Genomic DNA, 14,534 nt, shown 5'->3' with positions numbered 1-14,534 from the left:
AATTACAATTCAAATTCATTTTGTACATTATTGATCTTGGTTTTGATTATGATTTTGGTCCTAATTATGTATCTTCTCAACTAACAGATGATAACAGAATAGCTACTAGAAGTTAAAGGTCTGTAAACTTCCTATACATATAGCAGAACAGGGTTTTCATACTTAAAAACACTGGGAATTCTGAATTTGGTTCTCCTATAAAAGTGATACATGGGCATTGTAAAACAATCCATATAGTAGAGAAGGATATAAAGCCAAAAGTAAAACTCCTCTTGCTATCTCCAGCCTTAAACTTACTCCCTGCTGTACTAACTACTGTTAAAATTTCCTATGAATTTTTCTAGGTATCTTTCAACACATATGAATATATTTGTTTTCTTTCTTTATACACGTGAGCATTATACACCATGTATAATGTTCTCCAACATGCCTTTCATTCCGTTTATCACTGTTCCTTGGACATTTTTCCATGTTAGTACTAATAAATCTACCATGTTCTTTTAAAACAAACCAACAACAACAACAATAAGTTGGGAACCATAAACTATACACCTCCATGCACAGAATTCACATTCATGCCTGGTAAGTTGGGCTATGTTACCACAGGAAAATGCAAGAGTTGCGAATGAACAACATTCCATCTGTGCTAATTTAATTAAGGTGGTTACCCAGGGCACCGAGAGGAGAGGGTTCCCCCAGCCACAATTCATTAATTTGCTAATTGTTCTTCCCATTGACCACTGGCCAGCATTCTGTCTTGAGCTAATGATGATGTATGTGTCTTTCCACTTCCATACACAGGCAAGCGACAGAGATGGCGGGCAGAGAAGAATGTACCTTTCTCGGTCCTCGCCTTGCCTCTGTCCTTCAGGAAATCCTACTAAGCAGGCATTCTGCTTCCCTTGGGGGTAGGAAGGGGAAGGTCATGATAGATGAGGGGACAACTTTATTATTTATCAGGGATGTACAGCAAGTTCACTACCTCCCTGAGAAATGGGAGCCTGCTCCATTCAGATCTGTGCTAAAGAGGCAAGAATACTGGTGCTTCACGTGCCTTAGAAAGGCTTCTTTCAGAAAATAAAGGCAGTTTCACCAGAGTCCTTTGCCATTACATTCACACGGGATGCTGAGCAAGAAGCAACCTCCAGCCTGAGACAAATGGGCATGTCTGGGGTGGGTGGGAGGTACTCCCTCTTCCCAGGGTTCTTTTCTTTAGCTGCAGTAATCAGCATTCATACCCTTAAGAAGGCCTAGCTTTGGGAGGCAAGTCCTACCATGTGACAGCCCCCAGGCTACTCTCCCCAGCCCTAAGCTCTTAAATCACTGCATTCCACAAGGATTTCTTTCTTCTCAAAACGGGGGAGATAAAGAAGGGGAATTACAATATCTAATGAAGGTGGTCGGTGCCAAAACAACTAAAATTCCAATTCATAAAATCACGTTTTATTTAAAAAAAAAAAAAACATCAAAGTGCAGTTTTAACAACTGTGTCTATACACCAAGCCCCATGATTTCTGCTTGTGAGCTGTTCAGCTCTGATTAAATGGAGCAAGAAGAAAATAAGATTCAAGATTTTTGAAAGCACATTTCCTATTATCATTAACTTTAGGTATGTGAAAAATTTAAGGATTATTGGTGGTGGTAACTCTTCAAAACAAACAGTCTTAAAATGAACTACCAATTAATCACTGTTTAATTCATAAATGAAAAAAAAATACATTTTTCATCTCAAGCGCAGAACTAGAATCCATTACATTACATACACACACATGCACAAATACACACTTTTAAGATTCACATATTGGCCACCAACAGTCAGAGAACCTATCTCCCAACTACAGAGCAGAGAGGCTTTACCTCAAAAGGTTCCCTCCCAGAATCTCATCAATCTGTCAACTTCAGTGAAGGCAGGAGGGAGAAGACCGGTTCACGGAGAGTTATCTGGTCTACCCAGGCTCTCCTCCTTACCTTTTAAAGGAAAGGAACCTAGAAACCAAGACAGTAAGTGGAACGGTAGGAAGTAGAAGATATTTTAAGAAATTAACCCCAAATTCATAATTCGCTAGCCACATGACAAAAGCAGTTGACCTTTCTCTGTCTTTCACCACTTCATTTTCTAAATTGAGGCAGGATTGCTGACCAAGGAGGTACATGGCCCCCAGTGGAACTGGTCACAACCAGGAGCTTCTGCCTCACCTGGGTTACACGTGTGCACGCTAAGTCACTCAGTCATGTCCAACTCTTTGTGACCCCATGGACTGTAGCCTGCCAGGCTCCTCTGTCCATGGGCTTCTCCAGGCAAGGATACTGGAATGGATTGCTATGCCCTACTCCAAGGGATCTTCCTGACCCAGGGATCGAAGCCATGTCTTTTATGTCTCCTGCATTGGCAGGTGGGTTCTTTACCACCAGTGCCACCAAATTCCCATTATCTCAAAAGATGTGGGCCCCACGAATCCATCCATACTTTTCCTTTAAAACCTATGCCATTCCTATAATATAGAATATTTGTCTGTTTGCCTTATCTTTTGCCACAAACAACTCCAGATGTATACTATCAGGCATTTCCAAGGTCAGAGTTCTTTACAGATCACAAATTCCTAGAGGACAGGAAATACAGTTGTTTTTCTTGTACTGGACTATAACTACCCAAATAATGCACACAAAGACATAAATTTCAGCCAGGAAATCCTTTTTCTTTGTTAAAGCCTCATTTCCTTCAAAGTATCCAGCCTTGTAAAACTTCTGGGAAGACAGATGATAACATTCTTCATTTATAACTGAGGTAACTGTGATTCATTCATCCACTTACTCATTCATTCAACAGAGATCCCTTGAGCACCTCTTATGTGCCAGGGGATCCAGCAGTGAACTAGCCAAAGCCTAGGTCCTCACAGGGCTGCTGCTCTCAGGGGAGAAACAGGTCTATAGACAGGTCAGACACTAAGAAGTCAGTCGAAGATAAGCAGATAACATGTCAAGGGTGACCAAGGTTTACCAAGTGGAAATAAGGATAGGAAGCGAGAGGAATGAGTGACTGGGGTGGGGGCGGGCAGTGTCAGGGATTCAGTGGACATGAACTTGGGCAAACTCTAGGAGATGGTGGAGGAACAGGGAAACCTGGCATGCTGCAATCCTTGGGGTCACAAGGACATGAAGAGTTGGACATGACTTGGTGACTGAATAACAACAACAACAAGGGTGAGGGAAGAGCTCTCCAGGTGACATTTGACCAGAGAGGAAGGTAGCCCTGTGGGTGCGTGGGGAGGAGCCTTCTAGAGTGGGAACAGTACGTGAAAGGCTGGGTGGGCTCAGGAACTTATAAGCGAGCCTGGAGCAGAATAAACAAGAGGGTGGCTTCCAGACCTGGAAAGGACTCTGCTTTACTGAGTGGGATGCCACGCACACCAAGTCACTTCAGTCATGTCCGACTCTGTGCAACCGTATGGACAGCAATCTGCCAGGCTCCTCTGTCCATGGGATTTTCCAGGCAAGAATACTGGAGTGGGTAGCCATTTCCTCCTCCAGGAGATCTTCCCAACTGATGGATTGAAGCCACAGTCTTTTGCACCTCCTGCATCAGCAGGCAGGTTCTTTTCCATTGCACCACCTGGGAAGCCCATAAAAACTTAAGTGTTAGTCACTCAGCCATGTCCAACTCTTTGTGACCCCATGGACTGTAGCCCACCAGGCTCCTCTGTCCATAGAATTCCCCAGGCCAGAATACTGGAGTGGGTAGCCATTTCCTTCTCCAAGACCCAGGAACTGAACCTGGGTCTTCTGCATTGCAGGCAAGACTCTTTACCATCTGAGTCACCGGAGTCCCATACTTAAGCAATTACAAAGTTAGAGTAAAAAATCTGAAGCTTTCAATATACACTATTAGTTGGAGAACTGGTTTCTGGACACCTGAGAATTTGTTATATTAAAAGACTTTTTGTTAAAAAGAAACAAAAAAAATAGCTTTGCTGATGTGACACAGGGATGAGGGCATTTGCATCAGACAGGCCTGAGTTGAATTCCAGCTCTGCTACCTCCTAGCTCTGTGACATTGGGGAAAACTTTCCATTTTTGGGTCTCAGCTCCTTCTATAAAATGAGGAAATAAGTGCCGTTACTGCAAAAGTAGAAATACTATATACAAGCACCTATTAAAATACTGGGGTGCTTTTTGAAAAACAATCTTTTCTTTGTGTAACCCAAATATCCCTGACCCCCAACACAACAACATTCCTGTAGGGAGATGTCAGGAGAATGTTCATGGCCTTAAAGTCCCCTTCTCTGGCCCCACCTTTTCTTCAATGGCTAGAATTGACTTTCATTACATATATGTTGTTTTCAAGGCTGGTTTCAAGTTCTAATCTTAATAGAATCAGCAAACACCATCCATGCCCCTTATCGAGAGGTGGACAGAAATAGTAAATGAAAAACAGAATCCTAAGGCTAAGAATTTCTGAGAATGTCAGGAAGGTATTTGAACATAGTATTGCCAATTGCATATTAAACACTCCTGGCTCTTGTACTCAACAGAAGAGGCTTAATTATTATTACATGCTGTTCGATTCTTAAAGCTAGGAGTTCTTGCTTCCTTTCCTGTCCAATAATTAGTTAGGCCAATATTTCTTACTTATGGCAACATATGATCACAATCTTATGACCTTGAGTCCAGGAAGGAGTGAAACCACTCAGCCCTGAAAATCAAACAGAAAATCATGCTTCTGGTTTCTTGGCTAGAATGTCCACTAGGAAGTATATATACTTAATTTTGGTTCCCTCCACTTTCCTATCCCAATTAACCCAATGCTACATTCACATGGTTGCCTAAAAATGTAAAATAATTTTGCAAATCTCAGTTGGGTTTATGTGTGTGTGTGCTCAGTCGTGTCCGACTCTTTGCAACCCCATGGACTGCAGCCTGCCAGGCTCCTCTGTCCATGGGATTATCCAGGCAAGAATTCTGGAGTGGGTTGCCATTTCCTCCTCCAGGGGATCTTCCTGACCCAGGGATGTTTAATGTGACTTTAAAAGCTATTCTAAACAACACTGGTTGAGTAACAGAAGCCAGCAAGTAGAGGATTTAAATGACTTATTAATGGATGCTTGAAAGTGATAAAGAAATCTAGTAATGGAGTCTTTATGATTGAAATTTAGAACTCTATCTGAAGAATTTTAAACAGTTTTAATAGAACTAAAATTCACTACTCAAAAAGAAAATAAAATTCCAATAGACTACCTCAGCATCTTCTGGAGCACTCACGGAAGGTGCTTTGAAATGTTCATTAAATTCATGTTGATAGTCACCTCACAAAGACTGTACCTTCATCTGAACTTAAAAAGCCTGTTTTTTTTTTGTAAATCACTCATGCAGCACTTAAGATTCTATTCTGAATATTCTTCTTCCACATGTAAATGTCTTGTCCCCCCAGAGAAAAGTGCAGCTCCCCAACACCAAGAACCACGTCTCCCACTTTCTGTGGAGATCCAGGGCCTTGCGTCTGGCTGGCACTAAATCTGTATTCTTACATACTCTGTGATTTCCCCTACAAAGCTGCATGTCTCCAAGGTTGTCCTGTCCAAGATGCACAACCCATGGTAGTGAAGTAAAAAGATTACCTACCACATGGCATACTCCCCCCTCAACCCACACATACAACCCTCCCCTTTCTTAGACATTTACAATGTACATTAACAGCTTAAAGGCACCAGGCAGTCCTGTAATAAACAAACCTATTTATTTTGCTGAAAGGGACATGCTCCAAACTTCTTTGACACAAGAAACTTTTCTTCCTTATAATGCCTGTTAAAAATTCAGCAGAGCCACTTGGGGAAACTGGTCTAAAGTATCTGAAACAACATCATATATACAACCAAGTGCTCAGTAAATAACATACGTGAGACATGGTACAGTTCACAAGGTGCTTTCAACACATGATGATGACTGAACTCCCTCAACAAAGTAAGAAATTTTTAAAAATAAGGAAACTGTCTTCCTTTCCTCCAACGCCCTTGACTTCTCACTCACATTCCTTTCCTTATGCATCGATTGACTGAAAACTTCTATTTCCAACTCTGAGTCACTAAGGATATGTGACAACTTATTTCTCCCACAAAGGGACTTGTTCCCCCATCTTGGAACTGAGAGAGTCCTGAGATATAAATTATAAATTGTTCACTTTACCCTTGCGGGGAGAAAGAGCAGGTTTTAGTTTTAGAAAATCTACCTTAGAGACACAGAGAAATTGGGTGACTTGGTCAGTAATGTTATTTTAGCTTAGAGGAAACTCAAAGTTCCACATTTAGAGATACATCAGTTAAGGATTAGGTTCAACCATATATGAAAGGAAACTCAACAAAATGGTGGCTTAAACAAGATAGAAAGCTTGATACAGAAACAGAGTCTGAGAAGAGTCAGTCTCGAGCTGACAAGGCAGTTGAGACTGGGACTCTATCTGTTCCACCACCTTAATACAAGGCTTCCATCTTTAAGGTCACCATCGGGCCCAAAATGGCAGCTGGAATGCTAGCCATCAAGTCCTGATCCCAGGAAGAAAAATAGAGGATGATGGCAGAATAGGTGAAAAACAAGTAGCTTTCAGGCAAGTTGTAAGATCCCTATGGAGACTTTCCCCAGTCCCCATGTCAACTTCTCACTGGTCACATGTGATCTTTGAGCTGAATACATTGAATCTCAAATTTTAAAAATGAAGTCCTATTACTAAGAAAGAACAGGAAAATGGATGTTGTGTAGTCGACTAGCAGTCTCTGCCAGGAAGAAGGAATAAGATACTAGAACCTTACTGTCTTAGGTTGCTGGCCAGAAATCATTTAGTCCAGTGTTTCTCAAGTTTATTGGTAAGAGTCATATGTGTGGGGTGGGTGGTAGAGGGGTAGGAGTGAATATCCTCATTGAAATATAAATTCCCATGCTCCACCCAGACCTACAGAGCCAGAATCTCCAGGGAGACGACCTAGAGATTTTAACAAGCACCCTAGGTGATTCTTATCATCAAGCAAGTTTGGGAACCACTGAAATCTACTCCTTCCCCTAGCTTGGCAGTTTCAGCAGATTCCTGAGCCTTGGTGCCCCAAAGGCAGTCAGTCCATCCTTGAGCAACAAGAGACACAGACATACTCCCTCATACTGATACAAGGTGCATCAGAGTGCCAACCCCACAGGAAGAACCCAAGGGGGCCTCACCATTAAGGAATCATGCCAAAGTAATTATGAATCCAGCAACCAAGTGCTTTAAGCCACCAGCCCCATCACTTGAACAAACATGATTGCTAAAGAGAAAAACCACAAGCCCAAAATGGTGTCACATGTGCTAAAGCCCATGGTACCAAATCTAGATTTAATACCCAACCTAACAGCAGTTTTGAATTTCACTGGAAGTGTAATCTTAATCAACCAGTCTGGAGTTTTTCTTTGTTGTTTTTTTTTTAACTTTTGTCTATGCTGGGTCATCACTGCTTTTACAGGCTTTTATCTAGCTGTGGTGAGCCGGGGCTACTCTGCGTTGCGGTTTATGGGCTTCTCCTTATAATGGCTTCTCTTGTTGCGGAGCACAGGCTCCAGGTGCAGGCTTCAGTAGTTGCGGCACACAGGCTCGGTAGTTGCAGATCACCGACCTGAGATCTCCTAGGCTTCAGTAGTTATGGCTCTCAAGCTCTACAGCGCACACTCAGTATTTGTGGTGCACGGGCGACAGACAGGCTCGGTAGTTGCAGATCACCGACCTGAGATCTCCTAGGCTTCAGTAGTTATGGCTCTCAAGCTCTACAGCGCACACTCAGTATTTGTGGTGCACGGGCTTAGCTGCTCTGCGACATATGGTATCTTCCCAGACCAGGGATCGAACCTGTGTCCTCTGCATGGGCAGGTGGATTCTTATCCACTGGGCCACCAGGGAAATTTAGTCTGGAATTTTCTGGTCAGCACCAATGAGGTCTCCTGGGCCCTCTCTCACCCTCCAGGGGAAGAAGGGGCAGCAATCTGCATGATAATGGCCCCTGCCCTGCCTGCTTCCCTCCCTCAGCAGGCTAATGTCCTGCCTGGGGGGGAAAAAAATCATCCTTTCTTTCCTTGACTAAGAGCCCGAAGCCCCTTCTTTCTGTATTCACCTTCCATGTTGTACAGTCCCTCGGAGCACCCTTCTATTGGTAGATATGGTGCTGCCCTATTCATGAACCACCTGAAAAAATTAGTTAGACCTTCAAATGGACTTGGTTGAATTTTGTCTCTTAGCATGATCATACAAAATCAGCCCATTTCCTTACAGAAAGCTTGAGAATGACTGTTCTCTAATTTTTTCAAGCATATTTTTATGCCAACTGGGACATATGTTTGACAAGCATCAGAGTCTCCCAGGCTCCAGGTGCCCCGCAGCATGTCAGGGCTCGCCAGCAGATTGCCTGAAAGCCTTTACCCTGTAGCTGGATGGGTTTCTCTTTGAAGATTTTTTTTTTTTTTTTTTTTTTTTTGACCATGCACAGTTGCACGACCTTAGTTCCTGGATCAGGGATTGAACCTAGGTTCCAGCAGTGAAAGGGCTGAGTCCTAACCACTGGACTGCCAGGGAATTCCCTCTTTTTGAAGTAAAACTATAGATCCCAGGTGGCTCAGTAGTAAAGAATCTGCTTGCAGGAGATGTGGGTTCAATCCCCTGGAGGAGGAAATGGCAACCCACTCCAGTATTCTTGCCTGGGAAATCCCATGGACAGAGGAGCCTGGCGGGGTTGCAAAGAGTCGGGCTCAACGGAGTGACTGAGCACGCATGCACACACACACAGATCAAACGTGTAGTGCACGCTGTAACACACAGAAGTCGCTCGTTCCTGGCTCGGAGTCTAGTTTTCCTGTCCATCTCAACATTTATTTCCTCCAAACAAATGTACTGAGGACCATGCGTTCTACGATTCTAGCACTTCAGCTTCTATCTGCCATAATCTTTCTACTGAGGAAAATGAGTCCAACCTACATTTAGTCTGATGTTTCTTTATGAGTGAAGAATTACACCTTTAGAATGAATAAAAGAACGAAGTAAACATGTTAAAGGAAGATTCTTTTTCATGTGTCAGTGTTACAGTCTTAATTTTGTCCTCCAAAAAACAGATATATTGAAGTCCTCACCTCTGGTACATCAGAAGGTGACTGTATTTGGAAACAGGGTATTTCTAGAGGTAATTAATTTAAACTGAGGTTAACAGAGTGTGCCCTAATCCAATGGACTGCTGTCCTTATAAAAAGGGGAAATTTGGACAGAGATAGACACCTGGAGGGAAGGCAGAGGATTGGAATGATGGATCTCTGAGCCAAAGTAGTCAAAAGATGGCCTGCAAACTACCAAACACCAGGACAACTTTCAAAGGGACCATAACCTTGCAAACCTTGATTTCAGACTTCTAGCCTCCAGAGCCCAAAGACAATATACTTTTGTTATTCTAAGTCACTTTGATTATGGAGCTTTGTTTCGGCAGCTCTAGCAAACAAACACAATTGGTTAGTGAGAATGTATTTCTTCACCAAGGTCAAATTCAAATGTCCCTGATCTAAGACTGAAGCTATCTGCCTGCACAACTCCCTCTGAAAGCCAAACAAACAAACTGCAAACGTCCACTTGAAAACAATTCAAATGGCTCTAAATGCAGCTTTCCATGCATTTGATTTCTCCAGGATGCTTTGAAAACCAGGTTTTTCTATTTCTTATCACTGGGGGATGTGTAGTAGGTGAAGATGGAGGTAATTCATCGAGATGCTTCTCAGATCAGAAGTATCTACAATACTTCCTTCCTTGCTACATGACCACTTGATATCCTGGATCAGTGGTTCTAAACAGTTTCGGCTCAGGACATTCACCCAGCCCAGGCTCCTCTCCAGAAGCTTTGCTTCAGTTGGTTTGGGGGGGTGGGGTGGGGGGCACCAAGAGGCAAGAAGCAGAAATATTTTGGGATTTAGTTTTTTTTTAAGCTCCTCAGGCAATCTTAATGTACAGTGGGAGTTAAACAACTGCCCAAGATTATAGGGGTGATGGGTTTTGTTTTTTTTTAATCAACGGCTTGTGTGCGGGTTCGGTGGGGGCGGGGGTCCAAAATTCAGAAATAATAGGAAAACCCATCCTGTGTGAAACTGACATTAAGTAGCTACAGACTTTGAAAACTGACTTTAGAAATCAATTTCCGTATGAATAACTGTTCCATCACAGTTTGATTAGCAATGTTTTAACTAAATGGCTCCAGGCGTGTTCTTAGGCATCTAATTTTTTCTGTGGCATAACAGTCTTTTATATTCAATCTCACCCTCCATAGTTTTAACAGAAAGCAACAATTTTAGTCACTTTTTTTAAGCTACTGATACTTTCACTATTGCAAGTGAAAATATCCAAATTCAGAGCTACCCACCACTTAGGAAATATGTTCTGAATAAACTGAAGCCAAGTTTTTCCTGTTTTGTTTTGGTGAAAGCGGCAAGGAAATTACTTGACAACTGTTTAACAGCTGGCATGTTTATTCAACTGATCAGAACTCTAAAGACTTCTTAAAAATTCTAAATTTCTTACTGCTTAGCTGCTTTGTTACTTTTAATATGATTCTAAAGAGTATATTACATTATATCTTCAATTATAGGTAGATAAAACTTCAGAAGAGTTGAGCTTTTATACTCCCTAATTTCTGGACAAGATAACCTTTCCTTAAAAAAAAAAAGATAACCCTTCCTTACTCTACTTCAGAAACAAAACAAATTCATAAACACAGTAGACATCTATGACATAAGAGCCTTTTCCTTCCTCTCTTCCTATCTCGATCTCTTTCTTCTTTGGCCATTTTACAAAGCTTTGATTTTCCCCTTAAGAGAGGTCAGAGACAGATTTCCTGTCTAGGGCCCTGCCTTTGTGCTTAAGGAAACGTGAAAGAAAAAAAAAAAAGACCCTCATGTTTCAAAAAAAAAAGGTCATTATAATCACTCAATTCAATAGGATCACATTCTTCTCTCCCAGTGTTCTTAGTAGAGATTATAAGAAATGCCAAGGACGAGAGGAAGAAGGTACATTCTGACGAGGCACTGGGGAGACTTGACCATGCTTCAGTTGAGATGTGTATTCTTTTTTTTTCCACATGCCCGTGGGACCTCACACAACTCCAGTAAAAATAAATGTACTGCTTTCTGACTCTCTTACAGCAGCAATTATCAGTGGATGTAAAGATGAATGGGAGCACAGGGGGGTTGGAAAGTGACTTTACCAGGAAATACAGGACTTTAAAGCTTAATGAGACTTTTGAGAGCATCTTATTTTACCCATGCGGAAAGCCAGAGAGGTGAACTGACTTGCAGGAGTCTCAGGCATGTAATTGGCAGAGCTAAGGTCCGTAAACGTAGCCCGCAGCCCTGTCCACAAAATCGGCTGCCAAGCCTTGACGCCATTCGGAAGAAACAGTAAAACGCTGAGCCAACTACCTCTTTGCCTCTGTGGGCCTCATGTTTTGCATATTTATCATCTCTTAATATGTTATAATTGATGTGGGGAGCGGTGAGAGCTGGAGGTCTTGATTGAGTTACTGCCTCTTGTTAAGATGATAAAAAGCTTTTCTGGAGTGGAAAGAGGATATTTCTCACCACACACGCAATTCTCCGTACAAAAGTTCAAGGTCAAAGAACCACGTATGGCTTATCCAGAGGGGGCACAGGCATAACTTTGGTGCCCCGATGGTGGCACAGATAACCTAGGATTTCAAGCTGAGAAAAAACACTCCTGTTGTAACAGGAGCCACCAACAAAGAGTATTCTACACAGATCAGGACAAAAAAGCTTGCAGTACCTTGTGCATGGTGATACAACAGGCAAAACACCCATGCAGTGACATTCTGAAATAAAAAATTTCTTCCAGAGTTCAGAACTTCATGGCTCAAGTGTCACCTTTAAAATGTCAACGTAAGTGTCTAAGCAGCCTCAAATCCATTACTCAGCCAGAGATATTCTGACTAAGGGCCCCCCAAATGGGACAAAAGCCATATAAAGGCAGAAAATAATCCTTAAGTGGCATTATATTGATGTTTACCTTACAAGAAATCTTCACAGTGCTCAGTTTAATAAGTACCATTCAATCTGGGAAGATACATTCCATGGGTCACCTAAAGCCAAGGCAGCTGAAGTGGGTGGTTTAACATTTCAAGGAAAAATATGAATTATATGAAGGTCAAGTCCCCTTTTAAAAGTAGATTAGGAGGCAGTACCAAAATAAGGAAGTGGTTATAAATCTGAATTCCAAGAATGGTTAACTCCCTTGTATGGACAGAGCAAATCTCCAGGGCAGAACAATTACATTCCTATGCTAAAAGAGCACTTCACAGAAAAAAACACACAAAGGCCAAAATCACATATTAAAAAAAAACGAATTTCATTGAGATGCTCCATATTGAAATTCGGGTGGCTAAACCAGCAGCTACAGCTCAAACCCCTCTCAGGTTTGGAGGGCAAATGGTAGGCTGTGACTTTTTCCAACACAGAGGTTGTTTGCATACATCATGAGAAAAAGGGAGAAGGGCTCTAAATTGCTCCCATAAAAGCAAATTTAAGGGAGTTCGGTGCTCCCAAGTGTGAAGACAGCTGATTGGGCTAAGGTAAAGAAATGACTTAGGTGACCAGTTTTATCATTTTACTTTGTCTTAACAGTTCTGCGGCTTGCGTTTTCAATTCTGTTGTTTCTTATTAGTGTCTATCAGTGCTGTCCAAGAGAAGTAACATAAGCCGTATTTTATATTTTCTGAGAGCTGCATTTAAAAAGATAAAAAGAAATAGATAAAATTAATGTTTCATATAACCCAATATAACCAAAATATTATCACTTCAGCATGAAATCAACATGAAAACTATAACAGTAATTTTACATCCTTTTTTTTCATACAAAGTCTTCAACATCCTGTACATTTACGTTATTGTTGTTGTTCAATAGCTCAGTCGTGTCCAACTCTTTGTGACCCCATGGACTGCAGCACGTCAGGCTTCCTTGTCTTTCACCATCTCCCCAAGTTTGCTCAAACTCATGTCCACTGAGTCGGTGATGCCATCCAACCATCTCATCTTCTGATGCACCCTTCTCCTCCTGCCCTCAATCTCTCCCAGCATCAGGGTCTTTTCCAGGGAGTCAGCTCTTCCCATCAGGTGGCCAGAGTACTGGAGCTTCAGCTTCAGCCCTTCCAGTGAATATTCAGGACTGATTTCCTTTAGGATGGCTTGATCTCCTTGCAGTCCAAGGGACTGTCCACAGTCTTCTATCTCAATTGTAATGCTACATTTTTATCAGAAATACCTGATGTGTATTTAGATTTCACATAATTTATGCTTGAACAGGTAAATTCACAAACTTCAGTTGTTCCAAGGTAAAAAGTTTCCAACATCTGAACTGAGTAACCCATTTCTAAATTGAAATTGAAAATAAAATTTTTAATTCTGTTCCTTAGCCACCCTAGCCACATTTCAAGGGGCTACAGGTGGGGACAATATAGGTCTCAGACAACCATACCTGTCCCACCATCACAGGAATCATTTCTCCCCCCAACTTTCCACGGAATATAAAAGCTAGGCAATAAAAGTCAGTCCATAGGGAGAAAAAAATAATTCCTTCATTATCCAAAATTGTCCTGAAATTCAGCTTATGGAATACAGAAATGGAAGAAACTTTTTAAAAATAGATTTGACAGATGAGTTTATTACTTGGGACAAATTAGAAAGTATTTGCAAAAGGGATCTGAATAACTTGAACACTTTTATCTTATTTAATCTTCACACTATCCTGGGGAGGAGGTAGTTTTCTCATATTCCTATTTTATTGAATAGGAATCAGAGGTTCAGACAGGTTAGAGCTATTAAGTGAAGTGCAGAGAAACTGGGATTTTTTTTTTCTTTCTTTCTTTCTATAATTTTTACTTTTTGGCTGCGTCATTTGGCATGTGGGATCTTAGTTCCCTGACCAGAGATTGAACCCACACCCCTTGCGCTGGAAGTGTGGCGTCTTTACCACTGGACTCACACGGAAGTCCGGAAGTCCGAGAAACTGGGCTTAACTAATGAATGAAATTAACTCCCAGGGGATAACTCTGGATTCTGTGCAAAAACACTGTGCAGCCAGTCAAGTAACTACAGATACTGACTCCCTTGTAGAGTTCAGGAAAGACAAAGCACGCTGATGAAGTGTTCATCTACACAGCTCTCCATTTGTGTTGTAAGTGCCATAAACGATAAATCCTTCACTTTCAGTGGTGAAGGATTTCTTTTCCCTCTCATAGGACAAAGAATCTCTGGGGGTGAGTCCAGTAACCAGCAGTTACAAAAGCTTTCTGGGTGGCTGTCATGTAAAATGAGGGTTGACAGCTATAGGACTAGACCTCAAACTTGAGTTGGCACCAGAATAGCCTGGGGTTGGGGGCTTGGCTGGGCTCCACTCCCAGAGTTTCTAGTTAGGTAGCCCCAAATTTGCAGCTCTAACAAGTTCCCCAGGAATGCTAACTGGATGGTCCAGACAATGCACTTGGAGAACGACC

At 41.9% G+C, this 14,534-nt stretch overlaps 1 protein-coding gene and 1 long non-coding RNA gene across 51 annotated transcripts in view; both read right to left on the bottom strand.

Annotated features, from left to right (window-relative positions):
• The window catches only part of RAI14 (retinoic acid induced 14), a 161,295-nt gene that overhangs the window by 96,835 nt on the left and 49,926 nt on the right, over nucleotides 1–14,534 (bottom strand). The gene's annotated exons all lie outside the window — the stretch shown is intronic.
• On the bottom strand, nucleotides 370–6,222 carry LOC145517595 (uncharacterized). The gene is made up of 2 exons (XR_014062185.1): nucleotides 5,779–6,222; nucleotides 370–5,392 (listed from the first exon to the last, which is right to left on the bottom strand). It is a non-coding gene; the product is annotated as an uncharacterized LOC145517595 (long non-coding RNA).

Source organism: Giraffa tippelskirchi, chromosome 8 (assembly GCF_054371585.1).
Source record: "Giraffa tippelskirchi isolate mGirTip1 chromosome 8, T2T-mGirTip1v1.2.pri, whole genome shotgun sequence".
NCBI lineage: Eukaryota > Metazoa > Chordata > Mammalia > Artiodactyla > Giraffidae > Giraffa > Giraffa tippelskirchi.
Note: the sequence above shows the minus strand (reverse complement) of the source record. Positions and strands in the feature narration are given on the sequence as shown.